Source organism: Daphnia pulicaria, chromosome 1 (genome assembly GCF_021234035.1).
Source record: "Daphnia pulicaria isolate SC F1-1A chromosome 1, SC_F0-13Bv2, whole genome shotgun sequence".
NCBI lineage: Eukaryota > Metazoa > Arthropoda > Branchiopoda > Diplostraca > Daphniidae > Daphnia > Daphnia pulicaria.
Window position 1 is genome coordinate 34,853,813 of NC_060913.1, and position 18,756 is coordinate 34,872,568.

Consider the following 18,756-nt stretch of genomic DNA (forward strand, 5'->3'; position numbering starts at 1 on the left):
CAAGGACAAATCAATAAATTCCCCATTGCTTTTCAAGTGACGGTCTATCATTTTATTCCTGACATTTTTTATAAAAATTGCGTGTGATCTAACGGAACAAATACATTTCTAGATGAATCTGCAAGATGCGTTACTTTGAAGTCTTTCCTATCAGTTGCTCTTCTTGATAACTTAAACAGCTTTACATTAACGTTTGCATTATCTCCAACAATTCTGTCCACTTGAAATCTTATTTCTTCAAGTTATTTCATGACATGAATAGAAAGGAAAAATAGCTGTCTTCCAAATAGCTTCGCCAATTGCCAACAGCAAACTAGAGCGGAGTAGCTCTTCTCTGATCCGGTTATAACAAAGTTCAGGAGACTCTTTGATAGCACGGGAGGTCCATTGTGCTTTAATCGATTGTCGTCTTGACTGAACACATTATTTTCCGAAATTTTTCCTCCATCTATACCTCAACCATGACCAATTGTTTCGTCCGGATTCTCTTCGACATCATCTGTTTCTTCTTCTTCACATTCTTCGTTTATGAGTTTATTCTATAATAACCATTCATTTACACGTCGCCAAAGTCAATCTCACCCACAAACTGCTGCCTTAATTGAATCCACAGCAAAAGAGATTTGCAGGCAATTTTATCGACCTCCAAGCTAACTGTCTTTTCTTGATTAGTTAGATCATTGACAATCATTTTTTGCATTGCTAGGTTGACGTTTGTTATTCCAACTGCACACTTTTGGTGCAGGTTGTTCCGGTGTCACTAATAATTGTGTTTTCGCAGGAAAGTGTAAGTAGTTCTTGCTCTCTAATAAACCAAAACGTTGGACTTCTTCCTTGGATAGCGATTGAATATTTTAAGGTCCACTAACAATATATCGCTTTTGTTTTATGTCTTTTTTTAATCCAGCAGCTAAAAAAATAATTAATTAGTCTATTGACTTTATTGTAATGTGGAAAGAGGAAGTTTTCTAACTTGCACAGTAAAAAGGATACTTTAGAGTGTTACTCAGAATGAATATCATTTTCTGCTCGAAAAACTTTTATTAATAACTGTTCAGATTATTTCACGCACTTTTCAGATTTATGGGAGATTGGTTGTTTTTAATCCAATAACATTATTCAGTTTGTTCAACTTTTTCAAGACTGTGTACTCTATGAACCAATGGGAATCTTTGGTCAATAATAACATCAATAATTAGATAATTATTAGATTCGAAGAATTCTTTATAAATATTTCTAATATATAATTCCCTTCTTTTAAAGTCATTAAAAAGTACACAACCGAATTAAAGGCTGCTGGATACTGTCAGATGTTACAAAAAAGTAGTAAATCTCAAAACCAAACAAACGGAATTGAAATTGATCACAATGACCAGCATAGCAATCGTAGTGGAACCGATCGCAATCGCGAACCTCCAATACCTATTCTCGACCGTTACTTACCTCTTCTAGAACTTCATATTTTTCCTACAGTTAACAGTGGAGGATCAGTTATTACAGAGGAAATCATTCCAGACTTAGGAGAAGAAACTGTTCCTTTTTCCGAAGAAGCTGTAGAAGCTGTTCACGCTATAAAAGAAGTTCAACAAGCTGAAGTAGCAGATCAAGAGAATATAGCAGTAGTTGAAGTAGTTCAGGAAACAGAGGCAGAGGAAGAATGCCAGTGTCAGAAAAAAAGGAGCTAGAATTGCGCGACTAACTTTGTGGGGGAGAAATTGAGAGGCACACGTAAATAAAGAAATACGTTCACAGTGGTTGAGTCCTACGTTGTGTTATTTTATTAAGATTGAGCCTGAGCGGACACTTAGTGGAACATTCTCGATAGCCATCAAGATTCAGACTGGCGAGTCTAGACAGGAAGACTGGGTAGTCTCAGAACATAAAACAAAAGAAGGTTGAATCGCGATAGCTCGGGGGTGATTAGCAAAGGGGGTGAGAAAAGCCAAAACGAAAGGGGGAAAACATATTTTTAAGAGAAATGAAGTTTAAGTTGGAGAATTTTTGACATTCTCCCGCGGCCAGGCAGCTACTCAGCGTCTTCTTGTTCGAAGATTCTCTTGATCGCTGCGTTGGTTTGGGCGGCACATTTTTGGGTTGGTCTAGAAGGCGACGACGGAGCTGGATCCGAAAGTGGGCCGTCGGACGACCCGGCCGGATCGTCCGACGGTTCAGCAACTTGTAGTGGGTAGAGCTTGGAGATGGGTCGATTAGTTTTTCCGTTTGCCGTGCGGATGTCGGCAGCTCGAATCTGTCCATCTTGACTGTGAATGAGCTTCTCGGCGACAGCCATTTTCCAATCTTTTCGTGGTTTGTCGTCGTGAACGAGAACAACATCTCTTTCTTTGATGACTGTCGGATTATTCTTTTTCGTTGCTTGATGGTACTCGCGAAGAGCAGGGAGATAGGAAACCAGAAAACGTTTTTCGAAATGTTGAAGCAGAGTTTGATGGCGGGCGACGGCTTTCTTCAACTAGTCCGGTTTGTCGCCGTACGATGCATCAAACTTTTCTTCGTTTGTTTCTTCGCTGTAGGGTATTGTGTTGAGCCGTCGGCCATACATCAGATGAGCTGGAGACAGTGACTCTTCGTCGCCGACGCTGCTCGACGGATTTTCAAGAGGGCGATCGTTCAGCACTACTTCAGCGTCGGCGACGAGTGCTAGAAATGCACTGAGTGTAGGCTTGGTACGACCGAGAATTTTTGAAAGAGCACTTTTGGCAAGGCCAATCAGCCTTTCCCAAAAGCCACCGTACCACACCACGTGAAGACGATCCTCTTCACGTTCCCAGTCGAGGCCAAGGACTTTAGTGACTTGAGATTTGTCGCCGACTCCTTCACTTTTTGCTCTCACAGTGAGTTGGTCATCGTTTGACCCCCACGATTGAAGATTAAGACCGGCACTTTTTAACACATTGTTGGCTTCAGAAAAGTAAGACACTGCATCATCGGAAGTTTCACAGCCTGAGATGAGGTTGTCGACATAAATGTTGCGATTGATGTCGTCAGCTAGTAGCGATGAACTATCTTGTAGATGTTGTTTGATCACTGACAGGAGGATAAAGGGCGAGCTGCTGGCACCAAACGGGATCACGCGGAAACGGTATTACTCGAAATCCGATTTTGAGTCGTATGGGTCCTTTAGCCAAAGGAACCGCACGAAATCTCGACCCTGCTCGTGTAAACCAACTTGATGAAACGCCTTTTCAATCGGCTGTCAAGCCGATTGTGTGTGCACGGAAACGGAGAAGAATAGCCAACATGTCGTTCTGTAGTGGAGGGCCAATTTCGAGGCAGTCGTTCAAACTCACTCCAGCTGGAGTTTCGCAAGAACAATCGTAGACAATACGAAGGGGTGTAGTAGCCGACTCTTTAAACACTCCGAAGTGAGGAATGTAGTGAGATGGCTTGCTCATTTCACTAGATGGAACCTTCTCGATGAAGCCTCGGTCCAGCTGTTCTAGAATGATTTTGCTGTAGAGCTTGAGTCCATTTGGATTTTTTGATGCTAGTCGGTTGACGGTCCCTCTCGTTCGCTTTTGGCAAACTTGTAGATCTAAAGCTTCGCAACGTATTTTCCATCACGAAACTCGACTGAATTCTTTTGATAAAACTCAGTTGTCTTTGTTGACTCCAGATCCGGCTGGATTCAAATTCTTCGAATCAGGAATCATTAGATAAAAAAGAAGTTTAGTAAATAATCATAGATAAAAATATTTTTATTATCAATTGGAAAGTCACTAGAATCTTTGGTGACCAAGTTTTCTAACAATCATTTTGCAATGGATCCCTCAATAACTGAGATTTAGAACACTTTAAAATTGTGTTCGTGGATTGGTGATCAAGCATCTCTTCAGATTGCAAATTACATTTTTATTGTATCCTTCGCACTGCGAGAGACCACACCAATTCAATAAGTCATGGTTCAGAAAACCAGCAATTGTGCAATTCATTTTAAAATTTTCTAGTTTACATGTCGCATTAGGTATCATGGAATTAATTAAGAGATTACCAGGACCATTAAGAACTGTTTATTTACCTTTACAAACTGCTCAACACAAACAACTTTGTCTTCGATTAATGCATGTAGTAGCTTAACTAGACTATTTTCTATTTTATTCGTTGAATTAATGACTGGAAATAATATCTCATATATCAATTCATGATGGAGTGTATTAGGTTGTTGTGCTCATATCAGATGTGAACCTGTCTCTTTGGTGTCAGCAGATGTAAAATGGTCGTTCAATATCTATACGATAGATTGGCAAAAAGATCTTGTTAAATCACATATCATTCCTATCTGAACTATGTAGGGATAAAAGGTTTGCCATGTCACTAGACGACGATTGAAAAGTGGATTCGGCAAAGCTGTTCAATTGTAGAATCAAAATTGAATTGCTTAAATTAGTCGTTATTGTTGATTGAAAAATCAAAGTTGGAACAGTTCGCACATGAGAATCAATAGATAGATCCTGGGGCTGAAAGGAAAAACAATGTGTGTTCCTTTTTCTAACTACGTATGGTGGACAGCCGGTATAATATGTCAATATTAAAAAGGAAGTAATGAAATATGATTACCATGTAACATTCAAACAAAGTAATTTGATCAGTTAAGTTTTTGAAAAAAATTTCTGGAAAGTTGTTGTTGTCAATGTCATTTAAGTTCATTAATGAATCAATTGCTAGTTCATGTATTACAGATGTGTTTTTTTTATATATTTCAATGAAAGAGCTGGTTAAAGGAAAATATCTATGTAATTTGTTAGTTGTAGATGTTTGTCGAGCATTCATAGTGGAAAGATCTACCATCTGAGAATCAGTTGGTAGATCTTTTTTCTAAAAATTATAAATAAAATAAATATATTGCTGTCATTGAAACTAACATTATTTTTCTTAATGAAATAATTTACCTTTTTAATTAACTTGAAGATGGTAGGAACTGCATTTTTTACCAACGTGTTTGTTTCATGATTGAAGAAGCTTTCAAAATGTAAGTTGAATATCCACATATTCCTATTTATTTTGAAGAATTTTGGTGAAAATCCAGTGAAATTGCTGTGTACTGAAAATTTATGGAGTAAAAGCTGAATAAATGTGTAATTTTTGGACATGGAACCATTTATTTTTCATTCACCATTTGTTTTCAACAATTGAGCTACAACAAAAACCCACATGCGCAACATTTGACATTTTCGTTTCAATCAGTTTCAATAATGTCAGCAAAACAATGCAAACTAAAAAATATTCCAAAGAGTGGAACGAAGCCGCGGAAATGTGTAAATAAATTGACCAGTTACGATCTTCAGTCTTTGTTGTCATGGCAAAAGTAAGGGGAAGGATAAGGGAAGAGAAACTCACTTTAGGCAACGGGGAATGCCGTTATTAAAGTAGGAAATGCTCTGTATCCTCAAGGTTCTGTAGTTTTCGACATTAGTCGGACTAGCAATGACTGTTTTGGAGAAAAATACGATATTTGCTTGTGATTATTCTAAATGCGTTTTCAAACGTTCACGGTAAAACGTCAAATCTAGAAAAAAAAACAGGAAAAAAATCATTCTGAAATATAAATTATCATTTTAATAAAAACTTCAATGTATCACATGTCCAAAAAGATGTTTACCATACCAAAAAAGTATACCACATCTGAGTAAACCAGTTGAGATGGAGGTGGAATTAAAAAAAAAAAAACAGTTTCCCGCTCCCTCACGCGAGAAGGGCGCTGCGCATCACACCAGCCGCCATAGGAGAAAACACGAAACTTAAAATTTTATAAGTCAACAACGGCAAATGGTGACAAGTAAATATAATTTTTTTCTTGTTCACTAGGACATGAGCTGTAACGTGTTTTTTTATTATTATTCGTCCGTGGCCAAATTTAGCCACAATTTAAATGTTAATTTCAAGTCTTAGAATGAAAATTAGAGTTGCTTAAATGAGTACAAATGTTTGATGATAAATGAGTATAATCTCAGCTAATATATCTAGTAGATAAAAATATACGCTTTAGAGCTCTTTTAAAAAAATTACCATACCTCATCCCAGGGCAAAGTTATATGCGATTTAGTTGGAAAATGGTCAGGCGGAATTTTACAAAACGGGAAAACTTGAACCCTTGTAGTTCATTTCAAGTCATCAGGAACAATCTGAAATATTGACAAATGACTACTAATGAAATTTTCTTTGCCGTGTAAAACATTAAGAATATTCCTGAGTTGGTCGCAGAAAAATATTTTGAATCTGGATGGAATGTCCTCCTTGAAGTATTTGTATCAATAAACAAAGGAATAATTAATATGGTATGACCTTTTTGGAAATAATTAGTCGTTTCCCATTACGTGCTCCATTGACGTTGAGTGTCTTTAGACATTATGAGTGGCAGCAGTATTTTTATCGTTCACAGAAACTCTCATTGTTCCATTTACTGACGAAAGTGCAGCCGTAATTCCTAGATATGGAAGTTTACATTTCTTTCAAATGAAATGAAGATTTTTCAAATTTATCCTTAACCAAATTATCTGAATTTTTGCTCTTTAATTGAAGAATTTCAACTAGAAGGGGTTCAATATTTGCATCCTTTTCATCTACCTTGTGGCAAATAAAACTATTTTCACTCTCAAGATCACTAATTTGGCTCTTCATATTCAATATCTAAAAACCAATGGTACAGTCAAGTCATGGGAATTAAAGCTTTTCCTATATAAATATTCACCTGCTGATGATAAGTGGGTGTTCAATTGTTATTTAGGAACACAGAATCAAAGTTGTCTTCTGCCGTATTTTCCTCAACTGTGAAAATAACCGATAAACTAAGGGCGTAAGGGTGTTGCTTTCAGAAACACCAGAAGACGGTTTAGGATATAAACTATCGTAATCCTCATCTATCTTTTGTCTATCAGTGACATCTGAACCATTCAATGAGTTTTCGTGGTCACTTTCATCTAAAATCACACATTAAAACAACTGTTGACAACAAATTTAACAAATGGATATTGACCTCATTATCATCTTCGTCGTTAATAAGCTGAGATGAAAAAGATGAGGAAGGGAATGGTTTGACGTCTTAACCGTGAAATTTCCCCATACCTGCGCAAAAAACATGGACGTTTCGAGAGACAGATCAATCATTATACAATCCATGGAGCAAGATGTTGCAAATCCGCTTATTACTCCAAGGGGAGTTGTTGAAAAGCATCTGTGGCAGAATTTCAAAAAGATCCGCAGTGCAACCTTCCGGTTAAGGTGAATATTGTGCGTGCAGTCCAGTGGATGAAAAAACCAAAATTTTCAAAAAATCCAGACAATCTGCAGTTCGACTGGGGTAAGTTCATTATCCATTACAAATAACTTAATTGTTGATATTTTTGTTTTAGAACGAATTGGAGACTGTATCGAGGAAGGATATTTCCGTGACGACTTATCGCTAGCTACCCGCTCCCGCTTTACCCGCCACCTTATCTTTGCAACCGACCAGCAATTCAAGCTCCTGCGTTCTGCAAAGAGATGGTACGGAGATGGTACTTTTTTATTTGCCCATCTCCGTTTTATCAGTGTTTGGCATATACGCCTTTATCCGACACAGAACACTACCTATTCTAACCATTTATTTGTAGTTTCCATTAATTACGGTGCTCATGTCCGGAAAGAGCTAAGAGGATTACGTGTCAATTTTCTCCTCTTTCCAAAAGGTGTTTAATCCAGATGGAGATCAAAATTTTCCGTAGGTAAATTAATTTATGGTGGATTTTGAGTTCACCATGTGGCAGGTATGTTGTGTTTATGTTACCAATAATTTAAGAGATATCTAACTTCCTTTTATTTTTTTGGAATGCAAAGAAGTATTCCCGACGGTCAAGCCGGTTGGCTGTTCATTCCATGACCCAGTCCTCTTACATAAACATCAAGGCAAAAGGACTGGGCCCTTCGTACAGAATGGACAGCCAGACGCGCAAAGCCTGTAGCAAGCTTCTTAGTCTGTACCTGCTGTTTGCTGAAAAAATCAAGAAGAGATTTGAAAGAATCCAGAGCAATGCAACCGGGCTACTATTCCGTTTCTGCGCATAAATAGAAAAGAACTACATCAACAGCACCGCTTTGTCCCCCTCCCATTTGTTCATGTTAAACAGCTCGTTCGCACTAACAACAATGTAGAGAGAACACACAATCACCTCAAAGCTGCTGCTAGTAAGTTTATTTATCTTTCTTATCAACCTAATAATTTGTATTTGAATTCATGTGATAGGACCTTCATCAACCAACCTCGTCACATTTTTATTGAAAATGAGAGAGGAAGCTGAAAAAATTGAGTTGACGTCAAAGCTTCTTTCACAAAAACTATTTTTGAAGAAATTGAGTCGGAATGCAAAGAGTACAGAATTTCTGAGCTTTGTGCTTCTTTTAATCTGGATCCTATTTCATCAAAAACATTGCTAGCAGAACTTGGGAAAATTACCAAAAGATTTTCCAGAGCTGAGCTACGAGAGCTTAGAAATACTGATGGTGATTCCGATGAGTCGGATTAAATTTTTCATCGTGAATAAATAACCCAATTCGCCCCGCCGGGTCAGAAGTGGCTTCGTCGAAATGATCCCAACAATCCGCCCTTATCTTGCCCCTCTTATACCTTTACCTTACGCCTCTGGCCCGTATTCCCCCATGCTCTTTTCTTGTGTGTCTATGCTGTCGACAATTAAAAACTCAAAAATTTTACAGTGTAAAATTTCTATGTAATAAATGGGTTCAAATTTATGAATTAAATCTAAACTCTGGCGTCACGCAATATTTCTTGAAGAAGGGAAATTTTAAATTGCCCACTGAATCAACAGCGCCACCAAGTAGTAAATTTATTATAATTCATTCAGGCCCTTAGAAACGGGGGGGGGGGGGTAGAATGGTAGGCCTGAATACACTTTTGGGCCTGAAAGTTGGGGCATAAAGAGCAGGGCCTGAATGTCGGACACCCTCAAACAACATGCATCAGATACTAACTTGAAAATTCATGAATTATGGACACAAGGACTTATTTTGCCGTTCTCTATCTCCCGTGCAGTTCTCTATCTTGAAAAAATAAAAACAGCATGTCTATTTCTAAAATTATTTGCCTTTGTTGAAATAAAGAAAAGGGATACATTATTTTAATCTTAGTCGTTTAATCCATAAGACTTTGTATTTTTTCGAGCAGAACTACATTTTTTAATGGTAATTTAGGCAACTATATCATTCCAGCAATTCCAACATTGTAGTCCCCAGTGAGCTTAACGTTATTGAGCAGAATGTGGATGCTATCCATGTAAGAAATCTTCTGAAGAGACATTTTGAATGACCTTATATATGATCACATTTAAATGAAACCAATGGGATTGTTTACATTTGGTTTTCAGATACAGTTTCTAAACAAATACTTATCGATAAAAAACCATTTTTCATTTTGGTAAACCATAAAACATATTTACATGGGTCAACGGATTATTTTGGTCAGGACAAACCACAATTTAGGAGAAAATGCACTTTAACATAACAATAGAATTCTATAGAATTTCTATCTACAGGAAAATTTAAAAACGTGTTAAAAAGACCTTGCACGCATTCAACTAAGGGTATGGTGGCATATAATCAGCTGATTCACTTCCCGCAACAAGTGAGACAACTAAACTATGATCTGTATTCCAAAAGCATCCCTGAATATATAAATTGGAATCGTCTGCTGCCTGTGCGCAATAAAAAAATTATTATTTTCATTATCTATGCTAGTTAAGTGACTTTGCACTAGTTCTAGATGGTAAGGTTTTTTTTATCGACAGTGGATCTAGTGTAAAAATGTGGCTCGTCAGCAAAGTGACGATGATAACAATTTTGTAAGCGAAAGTGTCTTACCGGGAGCTTTCAAAGGACAATGAATGCGATTTCACGACAGATAGCTGAACGTCGTGTCTATTTAGATATCGAAAATATGGTAATGTTACAAGATCAATGAAGTGGAAATATTTGTGGCAGTAGAAGTCCGGTTGATTTGGAAGTTTCCCCTTTATATGTGGGTAGTAAATATAAATTATCTATAAGACAGATATACGTTATTCTATTTCTTGGACAATGGAAGAGAAAAAATACTGCCATATAAAATAGTAAGAAAATGTGTAGTAGCATTATATTATTCTTTGCTTTCTTCCTTTATTGTTACGGCCCTAACAAATACCTTGAAAACTGATTAATAAGATGGCAAAATATATTTTTTGAACTTACAATATGAGTTTGTTTTAGGGTTTAGTATCGTTATTATGGGGCGTTAAGATTGGAAAAGTATTGCTGGTATTAACGCTGTAGGAAACCTCTTCTTCTTTTCCGTTTCCAACTTATTTCTTTCCCCTTCATTTACTTATTTTAGACTGAAAGACTAGGATAAAATCCATCGGCCGGTGACAGGAAGCCTCCAACTCTCCATTGCGCTCCCCTTTTTTGCTTCCCCAATCGCCAGTTAACCTCATCGCGAAGGTGGGGGCCACTTGTCCGAGTTTTAGTTTTCCTGTTTCAGATTGCTTGATTTTGACCTTTGGTGGCATGGCCTCTTCAGTTATTGTGGGATGACCCTCATCGCAATGCAACTTTTTCCATTGCGCCAATGTTTCATGTATTAGTGGATTCTATATGTTTTCTAAGAGAGAAGTTATTTTGGAGTTTGCGAAACGATTGGTCAAAGACTCCCATTCTGTCGCCTCTGGAGGTATACAGTTAAGCCATTGTTTCAAATTCAGCATTGTTCTCCAGCATTCCCTCTCCATCTCCACTATTCTGATGACAGCAATGAAGAAGGTGCTGAATTTGAAGTCGATGGGTATTCTCCATGTCAGCAGTCGTCACCTACACCATCCTTCCAAATTTCTGAATCTGGATTAGCTGAGTTCAGTGAAGAAGAGCAAATCCAATGTCAGCAGTTTCTTGATGGTCCTTTGGTAAGTCCATCTTACGGTCCATATGATTCTGTAGCCGAAGAAAAACATTAAAAACGAGTGAGATGCATCAATTGCAAGAAACCGGGACACGTAATCAAAGATTAACCAGATCCAATAATTAAGAAGAAAAAGAAAAAGAATAAAAAGAATAAAAAGGCTCACATATAATTGCCCCTAGATTTGGAATTGTAACTATAGTGAAATTCTGCTTGAAATAAATCGTTCTTTCAACTTCGTTCTGTCATTTCCAACCATCACCGATCCTGGTGATGATTTCCGGGATTTTTGAGAAAAATCTGAAACCGGGACCGTTCCGGGAATTTTTTAATGACTAAACCGGGGGGACGACCAAAAAAAGGTTGGCAACACTAAGTTCTAGTCTTCGTCTTCCAACCTTCGTCTTTGTCTAGTAAAATACTATGTCTACTTTATACTAATTCATGTACATGTTTTCTACAGCTGCATTATTGAAGTGGTATGTGCATGTCTGTCCTGTTCGTTTGAATGTAGGGATTATAGTATTAAAGACATGCATAATATCCCACCAACACGCAAAGTTTTTAAGCATGAAAAGGTATACTTCTTTCCTTATGGAAAAACGAGGTCTAGAAACCCACGTGTCGTTCGTAACCTCTACACCGCTGTACTTACGGCCGAAATTTCATTCAGTGTGTTGTCGGCAGTTGGGTGATTGACAGTGATTCCAGTTTTTAAAGTTCATAATTGTGTGTGTCAGTGTCAGTGTTTGTGTGTGCCCACAAACTTTAGACAAAAGGTAAGGTACGATTTTGTAATATTTTATCCCCTTGCTGTTTTGTTTTTTAACAGCCTAATTAAAAACAACAACTACATCTAACCCATTTTTTTTTCTTCCAATTTTTTGGGTTTATTCCACCATTGCAAAGGGCCTTGTCGATTTTAGTGTGTTGTTGGCAGTTGCGTACAACAGTTTCAGTGCCAGTGTGTGTCACCTGTGTCACCTCGTGTTTTTATTCATAAAACAAGTTGTTCGATTAAAAAAACAATTGATTGTGTGTGTCAGTGTGTGTGTGTGCATTGTTGCAGACGGTCCGTCTCCTCACCCCATCTGGGGCCTGTGTAGTTGTTGCCGAGTGAGGGCGTGACGGCCGTAAGCCGGCCAGCAAACGAACAGGTGTGTCAGTGGTCTTACGGTTGTCTTCTTGTCGTGTCTTGTCTTGTCTACTGGGTGAGACGTACGTATTTGTGTGTGTAACACACTGTAAGACTCTCACGTTCGTTTCAGTCGTCTAAGGAAGGGTTGCGGCGTTTGCCTGGCCACTTCCGCGTAGTGTTAATATATGTGAGTAAACCCCTATGAGTTATTTTTGTTTAATTATTTATTTGTTAAGTTCAAGTGTTCAGCTGAATCCGCTCGCCGGTTGAACACAATGTAACATTTGGTGTCAGAAGTCGGGCACGGGTCATCGAATAGTTCTTTTTTTTTTTTGTAAAATTATGTTGTTGTTTTTTTGTGAGAACTGCCCGTGCGATATTCACGTAGTTTTTTCCTTTTCTTTTTTTTTGTAAAGCCCACTTAAGTTCTTTTTATTGATAAGCTTAGTTAATTATTTCATTGTTTCTTTCTTGGTTTTGTGTGCCATTTTCATCGGGAATTTACGATTGGCAGCCGTAATAATTTTTTTTTTGTCTAGTCACCAGCCCCCTCTCTCCAATTTTTTTTTTTCACATTCTTTTTTCTCGTATGGAAAACGCCCCCTCCCCCCAACTCTTCGCGCGTAAAACCACGTTGCCCGTCGAGGCGTTGTAATAATTCGTTTCTTTTTTTGGTGTGTGTGTGGCTTTGGGAATCTTCGTGATAGCCACCATTTCTGTTTTTCGCGTTAATACGCTTTTTCTCCAGTATTGAGCAGAGTTGGTATTATTTCGTTTCATTTTGCTCTGGTATGCAGCAGCATTAATATTTTTTTAATGCTCTGATATTGAGCAGAATTATTATCGTTTCTTTAATTTTTTTTTGTCAATTATAACAAATAATTTTTTTTGTGTCGATTACGCCCAGTTGTTGCGTGTCGAAACCACGACCAACACCTGTATCCGTATTTCGTTCATTCATTTATTTTTTTTGTCGTTTATTTAATCAACATTTGGTATTTTGTAGAGTCCTATCGAAACGTTTTGTGTAATTATATGCCGCCTAAGCGTACAGATTCTTCAGTGCCATTTCAAATAGCAACGCGTTCAAGCACTAGGACGGTAGCCACGCCGTTGACACCTGCACGAGTTGTAGTGCCGACCACCCAAGTATCGTCACCGTCCCTGCGTGGTCGTGCGAGTAGGCTCACGTACAATTTACCAGTATCAGCAACTGCAGCTTCAAGGGTACCGGAAATGGCGCTACCACAGGATCTCATTGATGCTCTGACAAATCTCGCTACGGCAATGGGCCAAGATCGAACAGCTGCCCAAACTCAGTCGACAGCTCTTTTGAACGCGTTAAACATGCAGCGTCTACAATCATAGAATTTGGTGCAACAGCTCGCGAACGACACCGCGGCTGCCCCCAGCAGCAGTAGCCCGTGTAACAGCTGCAGTTGTCGACTCCATTCCATGCTTTGAAGGTAAGCTGATGGATTTTTCACAAGTTTTTATTGATTTCGTTGATAGAGTAGCCGTGGCCGAGGGCTGGACAGATGCGCAGCGCATTCAAGTAGCAGCAAGGCGTCTGCTAAAAACTGCGTTAGATTGGCACATCCACATAGGCCACGCCCACGCAACTTGGAATGATTGGTCGCTGGAATTCACGGCGAATTTTTCACCTCGATTGAGCGTGAGTGAATGGCTACATCTAGTGGAAGATAGGCGACAGAAAAGTGGCGAGTCGGGTATAGAGTACGCTTCGGACAAGCATAAGGTATAGCGTGTTGTCCCTATCCCAATAAATGAAGAGAAGATGGTTGCATTTTTTAAATTTGGCCTTTGGACGTCACTTACGCGACCTGTGGAAGAAGAAAAAAGGAATCCACTTGGTGACTTGGCTATAAAAAAGGCAGCCGTAAAAACCGAAGGGGGGAGAGTATGGGTAGTTAAACCCCGAAAGATCAAAATATTGATTTAATAATTAAGGCGGGGGAGTTGAATTACGCGAAAGATGAGCAACAAAGAGACAAGGAAAAGCGAGGAGCTCCTGCGAAGAGAAAACGACGAGCTGAATGAGGAGGTGGGAGTGCTCAAAAGGAAAGTGGAGGAGTTAGATGGAAGAGTGGCCGAGTTGGAAGAGAGAGAGCGCGGAAAAGACGAAGGTGTCTGTCTATTATTAGTAAGATATCTATGTCAAAAACGATTATTATTCCTCTCTAAGTATTTTTTGTTGCGTATAGGGGAAATGTCATCAATTGGAAACACAAGTAAGGGTATTACGCAACAAGGAGATAGATTTTTTCAATTTTGATGAACCATAATAAGAATGTTATTTATCGTATAAAAACCCCAGAAGTTTGAATCGCCACATCAATGATAAACATCGTAATATCAATGTGGCAATCATCAATCCCGTTGCAGATCCTGTTCTTATGCGTTCTTAAAAAATTTCGTCGTGGAATGTCACCGCGGAATCTCTTTCCTCAAAATCATCTTTCGGTAAGACAAGAGAGAGCGAGAGACAGCGACCTTTCGATGGGAGAGCGGGACGTGTTCTCTCGTTTCTAGAACAAAGGAAGAGGGGTGTTGAAATGGGGGGGAGGGGAGGGGATGAGAGAAGGCAGCTAAGAAATGAGGTGTTGCAAAATTGCCACATAAATTTTGAAAGTATTAAGAGAAATGGATATATATTCGACATTATTGCACTATTGGCACTATACTACATCACATAACTTTAATTGCATAAGACTAGGCTGACAGAAGCGGATTCCGTTATAGGGCTCTTTGGGATATGATTTATTTAGGCGTTTTATCTGGCAACGCAGCGTGGAGAAGCAGTTGTGGGTATGTATTTTCAAAGATCATGGAGTAAGAACAAAGGAGAAAGCTCTCTCTACTTCTTTGTTTAGTACGCGCTTACTCCTTTGTTCTTACTCTATCTCCCTCATAACGTCAGCCTACACCTATCGAGATGAGGGGGTGGACAACACAACAAACCCTAAAGGCAAAAAAGGGGGAAATGTTGTTTTCGCGAGCGCTAGGTGGCTTATTGGAGGAAGCCCAGCATGGCCGAAAAACAAAGAAATTTTTACGAATTTTTTCCAAAATTTCAATCGTTAATATCTCGGCTCCTGAGCCGAGTATCAAAAACACATGAAAGAGGTGGTCTACTGGTCTATTCCATCATTTTGAAAAAAATAAAATATTTTTAGGTGCAGCAGTTGACGAGAAAACTGCTGCACAAAAACATGAAAAAAGTCAAAATTTCGGCTATCCCCTCTCAGTTTTTTTCAACCTAAACTAAAAAAGCTAGGCGATTGCGATTTTCACCAATCGACTAAGCGAAAAATTTCACAAACAACTACTAAGTTTTTTATCTTTAGGATCTCCAGTGATGATTTCCACAAAATCGAAAACCCCCAAAACTGTTTCTTTGAGTCGTAGACGGCTTGTTTAAGCTGAATAACTTAATAACGATAATGAATACTGTAATGGCAAACGTATTTTACAGTCTTAAACTGCTATCTTAAATATTTTTATAGAAAAAAAGAACAAATTTAGGACAAATACATCGCTAGGAAGTTCCTAGCGAAAAAGTTCCTAGTAGGAACAATGAATTTACGGAGTGACTGACCATAAGTCCCTTGTAAACAGCTTTCCGTGACTTCACGAAATTTTCAGCTTAGTCTTTCACGATCACAACTATTTTTATTGCAAGAACATGGTTCATGCAATAACACTTAAACTTGGCAATTTGATGAACAAAAGAATAAGTTCTTATCCTATATTAATATCCTAATTATCCTAATGATCTTATCCGGATATTATAATTATTCCGGCTAAGATAATAAACATTTTTTTGCTTTCAAAATAATTTTATTTACGGAAATTTATTACATTATACTAATTTATTCATGTTTTACATTTTCTATTGCATTTCTTTACAGTAAAAATTAAAAAATTCCGGTGGTTTTTTACGACACTTAAACATTAATACGAAGGAAAAAGTTCATGAAAAAATCTCGTGATGCAGTTTGTTCCCGGTAACCCCACTTTTTTGTACATCTTGAGTCTTGACTCCACTTAAATGGATAATGATAAAAGCGTAAATCCGCATGAATTGAAACCTTTTCATTTCTGCGCGCACAATTGTTTCAGCGTTGCCAAAAATAAAAAATTTAATACCTTATTATTTTCCAGTTTCAACTCTTTGAGCATGGTGTAAAAGTATGATGGGGGAAGTTATGGTTGGAAAAGGCTATCTCGACTGAAGCCAGTGGTCCCCTATGATCAGTGCTGCCTGGCGGACAACTGGAAGAATTGAACCAATTAAATGCCAAAGAATTGAACCAAGAATACGTGGCCAGCCCTGCAATTGGCTTGCCTTTGGCACTAAGCTTCCCCTCTTGTCCGGAATCTGGCTTCAGTCGAGATAGCCTTATTTTCCAACCATAAGTTCCCCCAGCATACTTTTACACCATGCTTTGAGTGAACCAAATCTCAAAAAAACTACTTTAAAAAATTTAAATACTTGCAAATAATTTGCGTCTGATTAAAGAATAGAGGAGAAATATATTGAAATGTTCCCAAATTAATTTTGGTATCATGTATTATAAACACCCACAGCGTGGGAGGTATCAAAATGAAGACGTATAAAATATTGAAACGAAGCGGCGCCAGGCGAAAGGATGTATATTGCGCTAAAGGTTAATGGATGTGACTAAACAATAACTCGAAGAATGTATGTGACTTTGCAGTAACTTGCGTAAAAAGGTCCACTAGATAAATCTATGCAACTGCATATACAGTCACACTTAGAAGACCATTAAAAGAAAATAAGAAAACATCTTAAAGAATCTTCGAAGCCTGACTTTACTTGGTAACACAACAAGAAATGTTTACAACACGTCATAGGCCTATGCAAAAAGTACGTACTGGCTGGAGTTCAAATTAATTATCTATTATGAACTACATGATGAAAAATTGTTAAAATCTTCGTTATAAACGAGGAATTGTTTAGTTCATATCACGATAACCCGAAGGGATGTACTCCTATATTATGACAGGAATTTGCTAATTAACTAGTGATATGTATTATATTGAAAATTGGTTTTCACTGCAATCACATATCGAATAAATGCGAAGTTTCCATTCTCTATGCTTTCGTTCTATTTAGGAAAATATCAGAATTTATATACCGATAGCTATTGCTGTTGAGGTTTCTTGAGCCACATGTTCTTGGCGCCGAGAGATATGGGGGAGAGGGGGGGTTATATAGTTCGTTGTACTATGTGAAACAGCAAGTTAAAAAATATTTTATTAAGTAAGAAAATTCTAAAATTAATACATGATGTTGTTCATAGGTATCTATTTTATTCCCTACAAAATCATTACTTTTGTACATTAAGTTTTTTAGTTTTTTAATAAATAAAAAAAGCCCACTAAAATTCAAAGAAAAACAAAGTATTTTTTGGAATTTACTCTAAATTTCTAAATTTCTAAATTCTAAAAGAAAAGTGAGATAGCAAAAGTGTAGGTGTACCTTTTATCTTTAATCCCCCCAAAAATAAAATTTCTTACTTCAAAAATGTGTTTTATAATTCAAGTTTTCCCAAAAGCGTTTTTTGGGGGATATTTGGGACGACAATGTGGGGTGAATTGGGACTAAAAGGGAGTCTGTAATGGGCGGAGGTTAGCTCAGTGACAACGCTGAAAAAATAAAAAAATTTAAACCATTAATTTTTAAACATGCAAAAACCTAAAAACATAGTGAAACCCAAATACTAGGTGGCAAAAATAATCGTATGATATTTTTTAAATAAATTTTTAACAATATTTGAGTGCTAAATTTTGAGTGTTTCGCCCTGTCCTATATAAGCCCCGAATTTGTCCAAGCCCACTTTGGCCCTACACGAGAAAAACCAAAACCGGTTCAAATAACCCCACTCTCCCCTAATCAGTGCAAGGGACATCTACCAAAAAATGCAAATAAAACTCTCGATGCTCCATGTCCTGAACTGAGGCCTCCACACAACCTGAAGAAAGCATTAGAATAAGCACAAACCCATAGGAATTTGTTGTGCTTAAAAATGTCTTCTTTCAAAAACTGCTCCTGCAGATTTTTTTGAAAGAAAAAATTTCAAGTGTTCCAAGTTTATTTCAATTGTTTAATTCAAACGCAATAACTAGTCATGGAAGACAATGAGGTGAAATACGGGCTTTTACTTTTTAGACATTTTTCCCCCATATGGATGGCCAGAAAGATTTGTTTCTCAAGGGCGGCCGGGTATATCAGAACCGGTTGGGTCTGGTGGGAAGAGTACAGCGAAGTGGCCTTTATTGTGCCTAAGATACTTTCAATCTGCTGGGCACGGGGAAGAGAGTTGAATTCGATGACTGGACCCACTGTTCTAGCACGCTCGATACTGCCAGTCCATGTAAACACATCGTGGCGTAGCCAGTAAAGAGGCTACATCTTATTTTCCGAGCTATGACAGTGACCATGGGGTATTTGAAGAAAAATGGGTGTACACCTTGGTGGAAAAGGAGGATTGGCTCAAGGTTATGGACGAGTTGAGGGGTGTAACGTCTCGAAAATGAATTAGATTTCAACATTGTTTATAATAATCTAGAGTGGGCTGTCCGGTATGTACGTAATCACGAAAGAATTGCTCCGTACCCCAGGTTTTGGGGACTT